Below are 14,621 nucleotides of genomic sequence, written 5' to 3' on the forward strand. Positions count from 1 at the left end.
ATGGGACTGCACTACGGGAAGAGAATGGTTCAAGAAAGAAGAGAAAAGACAAGAGAACACAGAAGATAAAAGGCAGCACAAAGACCTACTTCCAAGACAAAACAAATCAAAAAGAGAAAATGTCCCATAAATGCTTCAGCAATTAGAACAACTTGATACAAACATGAATTCCGTAAACGAAAAGCTCGGAAGCAAGAAGAAAAACATGCCAGAGGGAGATGAATTAAAAATTAAAAAGACAAAGAAATAAATAATAAAAAAATAATAAAATTAAAAAATTTTAAAAATTAAAAAAAAAACAAATTAGAAAAGTTAAGTAATTGCAAAATAATAATAAAAAAGATAAAGACCTTCTAATGAAACATATTAAGGAATAAAATAATATCACTGAACTAATGATAATTCCTGGAGACTTCTCCGTGAACCCAGATTCAGAGTCGTTTCCTCCTAGACACCAGTGACGCCCCCCATGGGGCCAGGACTAACGACTTGGAGGGGGTTCTTGCAAGGAAACCTGGGGGTCTTTGTTCCAGATTACAATAGGTGTTTAATTATGACCCCACCTAGATTGCATTCTCTCGAACTACTCTTTACACTAAGGTGGCCACTGAATACATGCTGGATAAACAGACAATGGATATCAAGATCAACACAGGGCTTCATTAAGGCTTAAGTTTGAATAACAGGGAAGAACTGGAAGGGGGCGGGCAGGAAAACTTTCTTTTCTTTAATTTTCCTGGAAAATAAGGATGTTCTCCTGCTCGAACTGGAAGATCGATCAAGAGCCGGCAGAGCCACCTCGAGAGGGATACCTTTGTCATGGCAGACATCATAGATTTGTAGATTTATTACAATTTCCCCGGTAGATGGCAGTACGCTGTCTTGGTCTACACAATCAGTTTATTACAACAATTGTCTAACAGATGGAGATAAAATATCTTGAGGGAGAGGCACTTTTTCCTAATTCCCATGAAGTCTCCATATGTGCTAACCGCAGCGCCTAGAGCTTGGATTCAGATATACCTATGTTCAAATCCTGATACCGCTGATTACTAGCAGTCTGAGATCTTGGAAAAGTAAGATAACAGCTTCGAGGTTCAGGCTCCTTATTGATAAAAAAGCTTACTAAAAATTCCCTTCCATAGAGAACTATCAAGGAGTCACTGAAAAAATACAAGTGAAACATTTAGCATGGCTAAGTGGCGCAAAAGAAGAGCTAAACGTCATATCATTATCATCATCAACATCATCATCTATTACATTTATTGTTAAAGGGTGCTAGTACCCGGATGCCTTTGCATTTTCCAACCCAAGAAAGCAGATCATTCTCAAAATAAGTAGAGTATGCAGCTCATGCCTAAAAATATAGTTAATTATTTCAAACTGATAAAATGTGTTATCTATTTTAAGCACGTCAAAGTATTTTTGTCTATTTCAAATATTTGCATATAGACATCTTACCTTCTATATTAAGGTCTTTGGTGGAGAGTGATTAGTGATTTAAAAAAAAAAAAAAAGAAGGCTACCCAGGAATTAAGTGCATCTCACAAATAAAATGTAAGGAATTCACTTCTTGTATTATCATATATTATTTCATTTACTGGCTTTTTCCTTCCAGGTAGTCTTAAGATGCAGTCTGAGAAATAATACTTTAGTGCATTGGCAAAAATAGTAGCTTCTCTTGTTCTTCCTCTGTTTCCTTGGTATCTCCCAAACAACACAATAACCTTTCCAAAAGCTGCTTCTTGAGTAATTGTTTTCTGTCAATGTTTTGTCAACCTGTCAATTGCTCACGCGAAGTTTATGAACACCCTCATAGCACAGCTGTCTCTGGTCTGGCTATGAGCCCTTTGCAATGCCAGAGACGATGGCAGCGCCGTTTGAGTGAGTTTCTTTGATGCCCAAGACGATAGAGTGAGAGCTCTTGGGAGATTTATTACCACCATTTTGGCAAATTCTGATTTTGACAGAATTTCTCCGAATACTGAATGTCGGTTAGTGTGGAGACACACACGAGAGGAGCCTGGGCGTCAGGGTTTCATTCCAAGCTCTGGGTGTTTCCTTCAAGAAGGGTGGGTCTACTGCCATCAGCGCCTGCCTCCAGCAAAGTACCCGTTTTTCACCACAAACCTCATCATTTGGTATTTCTGCAAACCGATTTTTGTCTTTAACTTTCTTTCTTTTTACGACTGCACCTGCAGCACATGGAAGTTCCAGGCCAGGGGTCGAATCCGAGCTGCAGCTGCCAGCCTATGCCACAGCCACAGCAATACCGGATCTGAGCCTCATCTGCAATCTACATCGCAGCTTGTGGCAATGCAGGATTCTGAACCCACTGAGTGAGTCCAGGGATCGAACCCACATCTTCGTGGATACTAGTCCGGTCCTTAACCCTCTAAGTCACAATGGGAACTCCTTGTCTTATACTTTCCGATAAGGCTTCTCTGTCTCATAGTTCCACTGTTTAAATCCCCGTCATCCTCTTTTGATAAATTATCTTTTCCATTCACTTTCCATATCAGATATTCAGACCAATTAACCTTCAGGACACCTTTGTTTTGTCCTTCTTCCAGTCCCATCATCACTCTGCAACCATTCTAAGTACCTGCCGATATATTTGCTTCCTTGCTGTGGCCCATGAGTTATGAAAGCCTAAGTACAAACACTTGAGAAAAAAAAATTCTTTTTTTAATTTTTTGCTTTTTAGGTCCACCCCGAGGCATATGGAGGTTCTCAGGCTGGGGGAGAATCAGAGCTACAGCTGTCAGCCTACACCATAGCCACAGCAATGCAGGATCCAAGTCACAGCTACACCAATGTCAGACCCTTAACCCACTGAGCGAGGCCAGGGACCGAACCTGCAACCTCATGGTTCCTAGCTGGATTCGTTTCCACTGCACCACAACAGGAACTCCAAAAATCCTTACTAGTGTTGAAATAAAACAATGTTCTGCTCTATGTATCAGCTGTGTTCAATTTAGGCTGTGACCAGAGGGAGAAGCACAGACAAATGAAGCTCATATATAAAGTACAGCATCGTTTAGGCAGTAGATTAAACCCCAGTAAGAGACTCCACCAATTTGGAACCTAAGCTAATTCACACGGTAGCCAAGATTTCTTCTTATCATAGCTGTGATTAAAAAAAAAAAAAAAGACAGAAAGAAAGGATCAGTTGGGTAGATTCAAATATAAGCAAGACCACAAAGGGGAGTGTTTTTCCTACTTAAAAAGATAAACTAGGAGGAATGACTAAAAGGAAGCAGACTCTGGTTGAGAGAGGCAGACTCATAATCAATGGAAGCAGAGATTTCCTATCCAGAAACACCAAGGGTGGTAGCTGATTACGGAGGCTTTGGAGTCAGACAGCTCCAGGCTTAAATCTCAGACCTGCCCCTTGATGGCTGTGACTTTGGATCTTCCGGTGTTTCAGGTTCCTTGTTTGGGCAATGGGATGATTGCAGCCTCTCCTTCAAGGGCTGTCTTGAGCATAAGTAGGATGTAAGTGATTAACATGAGAACCATCCAAGGTGGCTTGAAGAGAAGCAACTGCCTTAGGAAGGGGACACCCTCAAGTCTGGAGCCTGGACTTACATCTTTCAACACTTCTTAGTGATTCCACAGATGGAATGAAATGTCTCTGAAGGCTTTTTCCAGCCCCGAATTTTGTTATTCTGTGAAATAACCAAGCATCCAAGGACTCCGTGAGCAGTGAAATGGAATATGTAAAATCAATAGGTTAATTACAAAATAAATCCCTTCACCTTTTTGTTAAAATGCATCTCCAAAGAACAGGCTTCCAAATTACTAGGACTTTCTCACCTCTTCATTTAAAAAAAAAAAAAAATGCTATAATTTGGAAATCTCTCTACCCTTTCTTTCTGTCTGTTTCCCTGCTTACCATTTTGATTTAGAGTACTTAAATTCCACATTGGCTGTGGAATATTAGCTCATTGTTTCCCAACTCTTTACCCTGTTCTTATAATAAGATTATATAAACGCAGACTTGGCCATGTGACACTGCAGAACTTTCCAGAAAAATTGGTAGAGCAAACTTCCCCACACCACTGACTTTTGGGCTTAGCTGTTTGACTTGCTTTGGCCAAAAGAACGGCAGTGGTTGGATGTGGCCTCGTGTATATCTGTCATCTGCAACAGGAAGAATATGGCCTGGGTAGCCACTGGCCCCTGAATGAACCTGACCTACAGACTAGAGTCAAACCCCACCTCCCCTAGCAGAGCCTGGGGAGTTACAGGTGAACTCTAGACCTGAGAGTAAGAAATAAATATTTGTTATTGTAAGCCACTGAGATTTGGGCTTTTTCTGCAGCTTTATCACAATAATAGCGACCTCTTCCTTGGACCATCAGATGGAAACAGACTGCACTGAGCTGCACCTCCTTGGTCTGGTTCTCTTCCCCAATCCACACACTTACAAACAGACAATACATCAGGCATGAAGAAAAAAAAGGGGTGGGGAGAGGTACAGCCACTTTGGAAACGAATCTGACAGTTCCTCAAAAGCTTAAACAGAGTTAACATAATGATTCAGCAATACCACAACTAGGTGCCTACACAAGAGAGATGAAAGCCTATGTCCACACCTGAACTGCACATGAGTATCTGGAGTAGGGTTATTCATAACAGCCCCCAAATGAAAACAACTCTAATATTCATCCATTGAGAAATGTGTAAATAGAATGTGGGTGGCTTATCCATCCAGTGGAACAATATTTGGTCATAAAAAGGAATGAATGATTGATACCTACTGTAACAGGGGTGAACCTTGAATACATGCAAAGTGAAGCAAGGCAGTCACACAAGACGACGTGTCGCATGCCTGCATGTATGAAATGTCCAAAATCTACAGAGACAGGATGTAGGTTAGTGGTTGCCAGGGGCTCGGAGAAGGAAGGAAGTCAGGGCTTGGCAACCTGACTGCTGGTGCGTATAGGGTTTTTGAGGGGTGAAAATGTCCTAAAATGGACTGATGGTTACGCAGCTCAATGAGTATAGTAATAAACACTGAATTGGGTACTTGAAACAGGTGAATTGTATGCTATGTGAATTGTGGCTCCATACAGCTGCGGTATGAGAAAAAGGGAAAGAAACGGGGAACACCACTCCTGAACAGTGTGCACAGTAAGACGGGAACAGCCTCCTTCTCTGCGGAAAGCGATCACTGTTGTGAAGCAGTGGGTCCCAGGCTCCATGCTGGGAGGGCCCGGGTGCCTGCATCAAACCTGACTCTCAGCCTCTCCTGCTCCGGGTCCTCGGGATGGGGCTCAAGCACCCGGAAAGGCAGTCAGTTTCCTTTGATCAGACTCTCTGGGCTTTAGCCCTGCAACCCCCAGTTATCCCATTCCCAAGGCCCTCACGTCCTTGCTCGTGCCACACTCTCTTTCTGGCACCCACCCGAGGAATTCCTGTTTAATAATCAATACTGTGCTCCTTTCTGAGAGTTGCGTCGCTCCCAGAGAGTTGTGTCCAGTTTTCAGTGTATTTGCAGCCAGTGAGGACACGTTACCGGCTGACTCGGCTTTCTCCTGCGCTAACCCTATACTCTAAACCTATTTCTACCGTCTGTTTCTCACACTGCACTCTAATTATTGCTCACCAGTCTGCCTTCCTTAGAGATAAATCCTTGCTTCTGGTATCCGTAGCCCTCCACAGAGCATTTAATTCCATACAGGTCTGTGATCAAAGCAGCTGATCTCAACGGTGGAGACACAGACACCTTAAAAGATGGATGCTCTTGTTTTATACCTGAAGCTGAGCCTCGAGGGAGTTTGGTACCTTGCTGGTTAGGTATCAGAGCTAGCAAGTGTAACCCTCAGTCATCAAGACTGCAGCTCAGAGAGTGCGTCACTTAAATTCTGGCTCCTTTCCCTCCCTCATCCGCAGTGAAGACCTTTCTTTTTTCTTTTTTGTCTTTTAAGGGCTGCACCCACAGTATATGGAAGTTCCCAGGCTAGGGGTCAATTGAATCAGAGCTGTAGCCACCAGCCTACTCCACGGCCACAGCAACTCGGGATCCAAGCCACATCAGAGACCTACACCACAGCACGGCACCACCAGATCCTTTAACCCACTGAGCCAGGCCAGGGATTGAACCCACATCCTCATGGATAATAGTCCAATTCATTACCACTGAGCCATGATGGGAAGTCCAACGGTGAAGCCCTTCCAGCTCAATCTGATGAGAAACTCCATAATGGATGGAAGTGTTTCCTAGCTATTTTATGCTCCAGAATTTTCTGGGAGGCAAACAGCATCTAAGGTGTGTACCCTCGGGTGAGCAGGCACTCTTCATTCCTCCTGGTCCCTCCCTGTCTCAGCCGTCTCAGTTCCCCCACTTGGCCAACCTTCTTGCCAACTGGTGCCAGGGAAAAACTATATATAACACTTCACATGGTCATGCTTCATGGTGATTAATGTCTGCACCTTCCTTTCATGTGTCTGCAGGTGAAGTAAGAAAGATACTCTGTTGTCGGGGACACTCTACTCAATCCCTTTGACTTTGACAGGAGAACTTACAAACCGATTTGCAGCATCGCAGGTACACACCGCATATACTGCACAAGCCCAATATTTGAATGCAAAAGGACTATTATATTTAATCACTCCTTATTTTCCTCCTTTTCTCCATCCTTACAATTTCTCTATTTTTTTTTCTAACTTAAAACCCCAAATTGCTTCAGTTTTTTTTGAACCCAGCCATGGCTGGAGCCGTTTCATTTATATTTATAGCTAAATTCCAACGGCATATACTCCGCACATGATTAATTCACAGATGAAGGGCTCTGAAGTTTGAATGTTCTCAGTAAGTACAAAGCAGGACAGAGTTTAAAAATGGTAGCTGAAGCCAATAATTTGAATTTATAAAAAAAAAGTAGAACTCACAGACAGTCTCTGGTTTAAAAATTTATGATCCCTTAGAAAACTACTTTTTTATGTAAAAAAGGAAAATATTAATCTAATGTTAACTAGGCAGCAGCAAGAAGCCAAATCTCAGCTTCAAACTTTATTTCTTTATATCTTCCTTTGGCATAACCCTAGTGGGAATGTTACCCAGAATCCTCGGCTGTCAAGAGATGACTCTAATATTTGGCCTTCGGGGTGAGCTGAGGTGAGAACTACAGATCTAGCTGGGTTTATACTGAGAATGAAATGCTTTCAGTTCTCACGATGAAGTCCAAGTTCGCCTAAAATGCTCCCTGTAAAATATATGACCAAAGACTAATCACTCGAATGTGGTATAAACTTTTCACTTTTCATAGATTTCTGAGCACGCAGATGGGATGGCATAGGTTAAAAAAAGAAGAAGAGGAGAAGAAAGCGTTTGATTTCTCTTACACAACGAGCAAGAAAACCAGAGCTCCTGCTGTGGCACAGCGGCATCACAAGCATCTCTGGACCACTGGGATGCAGGTTCAACCCCTGGCCCCGCACAGTGGGTTAAGGATCTGGCATTGCCACAGCTGTGGTATAGGTCACAGCTGTGGCTCCAATGTGATTCCCTGGCCACTGGGTGACACAAACAAATGAACAAACAGCAGGAAAATCATAACACACCTTCTACATTTGGTAAGGTGAGCAAGTCTAAAGGGTACCTCCATCTTCCTTCCTTCATGAAGTGTGTGATAAGACCTACCCAGCAATCCTGGGAGCCACTGTAGACCCAGGCTGCTTGGATCCCAGCTCTACCACTCACTAACTCTTGACCTCTGTGCCTCAGTTTCCTCATCTGTAAAATGGGATGCCAATAATGGCATCTCCTGTACAAGTCTAAGCAAAGGGCTTAGAACAGCACTTAGCGTATAGAAAACGTTGACTCAGTATTAACCTTTTCTTTGTCTCATTATTACCAGAACTTAGAGACAGACATAAAACACTGACAATTAAACTAATAATGAATGCCATGCTATCAAAGTACCTTGGAGGTGAGGGGTAGTTTGAATAGTATTTTAAGGAGTTTATAAAGCTGGTGGCCCTAACAGAGAAAATAATCTGTTGCAAAGAATATTTATCTTTTCCCACTAGGCTGTAGGTGCCTGGTGGGGGAGAGGTGTGTCCCTTTGTCCCCAGTTCTGCCCCCAGGGTGGCCCACGTCCTGGTTCTTTCTGAGACTGCTTGTTATCAGAGGAGGAAACACACTGCCCTCGAGAAAGCCTTTCTTCTGTGTAATCAAGCGAAGGAATGGTTAGCAGCACAATCTCTGGAACCAACGTGCCTCGTTTCCAATCCTGGTACTACCATGTATAAGCTGTGTGACCCTGAGCAAGTCTGTTGACCTCTCTGTGCCAGGTTTCCCCATCTGTAAAACAGAGATAATGCTATAGGAGCTACCTGAGGGCTCAAAGAGCTCATACACGCCCAGCACTAGGAACTGGGCCTGCATCTAGTCGAGTCTCGAAAGTACATTCGCTGTCATTGTCACACATCTTCTCCACGTCTTGTCAGTCTGCTTGGTGGAATTCTTTCATTCACCTGTAAACCTTCCTTGAGGGCTACCCCATGCTGGGGTTCACTCTATGTGCCGGGGTTACAAAGACTCTAAATTCGGGACTCTCTCATTATGTTTGGAAGGTGAAAATGTTTCCAATTCTTTCCTATAGTCACTCATGCAATTTAAAAACAGTATGTTCTAGGAATTCCCACTGTGGCGCAGTGGTTAACGAATGCAACTAGGAACTGTGAGGTTGTGGGTTTGATCCCTGGCCTCGCTCAGTGGGTTAAAGGATCTGGTGTTGCCGTGAGCTGTGGTGTAGGTCGAAGTCGCAGCTCGGATCCCACGTTGCTGTGGCTCTGGCGTAGGCTGGCAGCTACAGCTCCGATTCAACCCCTAGCCTGGGAGCCTCCATATGCCGTGGGAGTGGCCCTGGAAAAGGCAAAAAGACAAAAAAAAAAATATGATCTAGGACTCTATCACATTCAGTGACTGTAAACAAATGTATGTCTAGGTGTTAAAACATCAAACCTGCAAGGTAGGCAACAGTGGATATCTTACTTGTAGCATTGAGTTGGGACATCTCTTTGTCAGCGGACAACTGAAAGACCTTCAGGTTATCAGAGCCGCCCTCAAACGTGGCTCCTCCTGACATCTTAATTCGTATGTGCCTACAATATCGTCCTGTAAACGTTCACTCTCCTTCCTCCTCGAAGACACAACACTGCCCTCTCAATTCAAAGCTCTACTTCCCAAACCAAAGTGGAAAAGCCCTTCTGGAAATTCTAGAGTCTTCTAGGAAAGAAGCATTTATGGGTTATCACATTCATAGGCAATTTGGTTTTTGCCAGTTTTCCTCCCATTTTCGTCCTATATCCCTGTATCTTCCAGGTATCATAAACTCATTTTGTCAACTCAATGGAAATCAAGTCACATTTTATCTGGAGACTTTGGGAGGATTCGGTGTTGTTACAGAGTTTTGAGAAGGACTGTGTCATCCAGGCCGGAGAAGGATACACACTTTCTTTTCAATTTCCCCGCCAGGCCTCAGCCATTCATTCATTCACTCCCATGACTTTAGCGCCCACTCCGTGCCAGGCACATGCCTTAGAGTGATCATGATGGGTACAGTAAGATTAGCCTTAGATGTGACTGCTCCTAAGACAGGTGCCAATTCCAATGTGGAGCTAATCAAGGGTACTTATTTTCTTTGTATGGCCACACCGGCAACATATGGATGTTCCCAGGCCAGGGGTCAAATCGGAGCTACAGCTGCCAGCCTACACCACAGCCACAGCAACACTAGATCCCAGCCTCATCTGCAAACTACACCACAGCTTGTAGAAATGCTGGATCCTTAACCCACTGGTTTTATTCTCTAAGAGATGACACACTGTGGTCAAGAAGATGTCATTTGGATACGTTTTTCCCCTTAGAAACTTCATTAGCCATTGAATCCAGAGAATGCTACGCGGCTGTACTTTCTTGTTTTCCAACTAAAAAGAATAATTTATTTTGCATGTTAGCCATACACACCCAGAGCGTCTGAAACTAATGAACCTTGAAGAAACAAAATACCCTCTTTAGAACTTAAAAGCCTCTTAAACAGACTGGTTTATGCCAGGACCAAAAACAAGGACATCCAGTTTGAGCCCAAAGATACTGCTTTGTTTCGGGGTAAGAAACGGTGAACAACTCTGAGTGTAAGCGGCCAGGCTCGTAGATTTTCCCCCCATCCCAACTGTGTCCTAAGGGACTGAGAGTGGGGCTGATCCGACAGACATGTATCTGGAGGGAGATGCTGAAGCCAGACCTGGGTACCACTTCAGGAGCATCCTCAAAGCTCGGGGAAAGAAGAAAGAGCTTTAATGAAGCCATATCCCAAATACACCAGGTGTGGAGCGGGAAGCCTCCGGAACTCCCCCTTTTCAAGAGACCGGGCTACTTCGGTGGCACTTGATTATATTCAGGCGTTCACACAGCTCCCCCGAGGACACGCTTTTTATTTTTAGAGGAGCCTCCATTTGCTGACTGTTGTGAAGGGAGCACTCAGGAGGCGCTATTAGCAGTCACTTGTTTCAGTAAACATTGAATGTAACATATGCCTCTCAAGTAATGTGTATCCAAACATACAATTTACAAATAATTAACATCATGTTAATTAGTCACATTAATTTATGCCACTTTGTGGAATTATTTCCTCAGAGTGTTTAGGAACGCTGCCAGGAGCTTGAGCCAAACCGTGTGAAAATGTGCTTGAAGTTAACGGTTGTGCGTGGCTGTGAAACACAGCTTGAGCTGGTGGTTACCGGGCCCTGCAGCGGATCAGAAGCCGCCTGCATTGCGGGTGCTCGTGAAGCCTCACTCCAGCAGGTGCTGTATCTCCTTGCCTGACTCACGTTTCCTTTTTCGTTATTAGGTTTCTGTTGATCATTGCTGAGTGTCGCCTCTCTCCACCCCCAAACACGCACAAGCCCATCCGAGGAGTCTTAGGGGCAGTGATGCTGTGCCCACAACTGGTTTGTGGATGAAAAAAATAAAAACAAACCTGCGCACTGCATCCTGTGGCTAAAAGCCCTGAGGATGTGAAGTGGCCAAAGTAAAGTGCTAACGTGCCAAAGGAAGGGGGATCCAGGTAAAGTCTTTGAAATACCGCCCCCTCCCAAAGACCGGACTCTACGCTCCTCAAAGTTCTGAAAATCCAGAAAACAGGAGGCTACATCAGCTGAACAGTGGATCAATGAAAAAGGACGATCTTTAGAGAAAATAGATTGTGTAGACTTTGCAAACAGAGTGCAGGTTAGGCAAGAAAACAAACATACGACACAACAAAGTCAAGTCAGGGTCATGGTGCCGTTGGAGCTCTGGGCTCTTGGGCTCATGTCAGTGGCTGAGTTACGGGGGGGGGGGCGGCGGTACAAGTTGGACAGGGAAAGATAAACGTCTTGTGATAGCACTCATGTGGAATTTTAAATAAGGATGCAGAGAGTTCCTGCTGTGGCTCAGCGGGTTATAACCTGACTAGCACCCATGAGCACACGGGTTCAATCCCTAGCTCGCTCAGTGGGTTAAGGATCTGGCCAAGCTGTGGTGTAGGTTGCAGACGCAGCTTGGATCCGGTGTTGCTGTGGCTGTGGCGTAGGCTGGAAGATGCAGCACTGATTCGACCCCTAGCCCGGGAACTTCCATATGCTGCAGGTGCAGCCCTAAAAAAAGCAAAAACTAAAATAAGAACATTTAAAAAGGATACAAATGAATTTATTTTCCAGAACAGAACAGACTCACAGACTTTGAAAAACTTCTGGTTACCAAAGGGGACAGGCTGGTGTGGGGAGGGATGGACTGGGGGGTTTGGGATTGGCATAGGCACACTGAGGTATTGGAATGATTAGCTAATGGGGACCTGCTGTAGAGCACAGAGAACTCTACCCAATATTCTGTGATCATCTATGTGGGAAAATTATCTGAAAGAGAGTGTGTGTATGTTATGTATAAAGGAACCACTTTGTTGTACAGCAGCAATTATTACAACCCTGTAAATGAAGTATACTTCAATGAAATTTAAAACAATGAAAAAAAAAAAGGTGGGATCAAGAGAGCGCCACAACACAGGTGGCCCACCACGATTTAGGGGTCTGTAAAATATACGGCAAAGACTCCTTCTCAGAGCTGGTCACTCTTATCAATAAGCCCAGATACAATCATCTGGCTTCTAAGGTTTATTTTATTGGGGTAACAGAGTTGTTAAGAAGAGATGAAATTCAGAGCTCTTTCCTGAACTTGACAGTATAAATTCTACAAAGCCCCAGACAAGCCCCATGCACGCCTCTGTTTGGGGTGATGACATTCTACCTTCGTTGATGAATTCTAGATGAATTCTTGCCAGCAAGACTAAAAGTCAATAATCAAGTGATCTTTCCAAGGTCCGAATATTAGAGAAAAGAACTTGCATGGAAATTTAATGCAGAGAAGCATGTGAGTGTGAGGACATTGAGCGATACAGGCATATCATGGACAAAACAAGGAACAGGAACCCAGGAATCTCTCCTGAGACTCTACCTTAGTGAAAAGAAGAAGACCGAGTCCATCGGCCGCATGACCCCTTTCCTCTAAATCCCCGTTTTATCCGCGTATCTGCAGAAGAGGTCATTGTCAGTGGCCCCACCCCATCCAAATTACAAGACATTTGGAGTAAGTCCAGGGGCAAAATGGTGAAGAGTCTAGAAAGGCGATGGAGAGGCACTGTGAGATATTAACACCCAACATCCCGCTGGTCCTCATGGACTTTAATAATCTAGTAGGAGGGGCAGGTGTATTCTCTCTCTCTATATGTATACCCATATACCATCTATATGCCAATAAAGTATGACATAAATGCCAAAAATGAAGCCCAAAAATATATTACGGGCCCCAAAGGAAGCTGTGATCCACTCAGAAAGTTAGAGAGAAACTTAGCCCAGAGAAAGTTCTTTTCCTGGTACCTCTTTTTTGCTACCTAAAGAGATAAATGCTAAGCTTTATTTCCATGTGGACACATGGATATGTAAAAGCAGAGGGTATTTTTTTTTCTCCCGTAAGAAACCCTTGTTTCATTGGTATGAGAATCACATTTAGTCTAGAACTTCCCCCAAAGTCTTGGTTAATAACAATATATTTTAAGTGTTGCTTTTTAAATTTTATTTGGGGCCTATTTGGTTCACTTTAACTTTGATTCAATTTGGTTCTCTTTAATATTTATCCAATAATGTTTCAGAATCCCAAAGAAGTGAATACATGAAAGCTGTTCCCTAATGTCCAGGAAACCATTGAGAATATAAAAGCAGCAAAAAAAAAAAAAAAAAAAAAAAATTCATCCTAGGGTTTAAGGACGTTCTGAAACTTCAAAGAGATTCGCATGAAATCTGCACCTATTTTGCCCAATCTGAAATTGCACTCGGCAGGAGAAGCACTTCTCCCCATGCAGAAATATGAACATGCATTTGAAAAAATAGATCCATATTTTAATTAAAAGGGGCCATTCTGAGCGCAGCACGCGGAAGCATGGCATTAATATTTGTGACACTAGCCATGGGGGACAGGGGGCAAAGGAGGTCCTGTACCAGCCGCAGGAAGTCAAAGTTGATCCTTCTTGAAACCCAGAGTCTCACAGACATTAAGGGGTTTGCTCTTGCTTCAAAGACCTTCCCAAAGACGAAGCACATTGACGGCAGGTCTAGAGACCCATTAGGAGGGCTACGGTGGGATCAAAGTTTATCAGGCTGGTGCTTCTGGAGAACAAAAGTGCTCATGGATGTAGATGAGTGTGAGTCTGTGTGTGTGTGTGTGTGTGTGTGTGATGAGAGACAGCCAGCAATGACTCCTCCTATCACACAAACACATGAATAAGTGTCAATCCCCAGTTACACAAATTTTAAAATGAGTATAATTTGCTCAACAGACTTCAGAAATGTTACAGTCTACTGCATCCCGAAGGCATTTAGTGGCATTATTTGTTTGATGGAGCATGACAGCTTTCCAACAGCCCCATATTTGGCATTTAACAAAAATGCACATATTCAGCCAACTTGCAGCATCGACTCCTCCAAGCTGTGATGTGGCAATCAGCCATCCTGGCTGGTAGCCAGTCCTGACATACCCAAGGCTGCTGGGTTTAGGGACATGTATATTTTAAATGTAACAGGTTGAAAAAAAAATCATGTTTGTGTGCAGGAGTCCATTTTTCTCTGTCCAATGGATCATTTCCTTCTCTTGAAGGAAACGTTCATTGTTCTGTGAGTAACATATCATTTAAAAATGTGATCTGGTTCTTAAGGGCTTGGCATCATAGGGCCTTGACTTGCTGGTTAACTGGATGCCCTAAGCCAAGCCCAGATATTTCAGTTTTGAACAGTGCAGGGTAGAAAAGCAGGAAATACGGCATTTAGAGCTCCTGTCCCCCAACTCCTTCTTTGCTCAGAGGGGAGCAGGCCAGCGGAGGTAAGGCCAGTGTCACTCAGCTTAGAATTCCCCTGGAGCTGTACTATACAGGTGACCGCCACCAGCCACACAGGGCCACCGAGGACTTGCAATGTGGCTGGTGAGACTGGGGAGCTGCATTTAATTTTTTTTTCCATTTTAATTGATGTAAAGTTAAATCTAAAAAAAAAAAACTTAAGCAGTGGAAAATACTTTTCCA

General features: G+C 43.6%; 1 protein-coding gene and 1 long non-coding RNA gene across 28 annotated transcripts in view; both read right to left on the reverse strand.

The window, feature by feature from the left end:
* LDB2 (LIM domain binding 2) overlaps nucleotides 1-14,621 on the reverse strand; it is a 397,713-nt gene that overhangs the window by 119,862 nt on the left and 263,230 nt on the right. The gene's annotated exons all lie outside the window — the stretch shown is intronic.
* LOC146400316 (uncharacterized) lies at nucleotides 5,910-13,491 on the reverse strand. Its single transcript, XR_014812182.1, has 2 exons — nucleotides 9,736-13,491; nucleotides 5,910-8,822 (listed from the first exon to the last, which is right to left on the reverse strand). It is a non-coding gene; the product is annotated as an uncharacterized LOC146400316 (long non-coding RNA).

The sequence above is a fragment of the Sus scrofa genome, chromosome 8, assembly GCF_054392235.1.
Source record: "Sus scrofa isolate SSC_HxYL_T2T_F1_AM1 chromosome 8, Sscrofa_HxYL_maternal_Yorkshire_Landrace_v2.0, whole genome shotgun sequence".
Lineage (NCBI taxonomy): Eukaryota > Metazoa > Chordata > Mammalia > Artiodactyla > Suidae > Sus > Sus scrofa.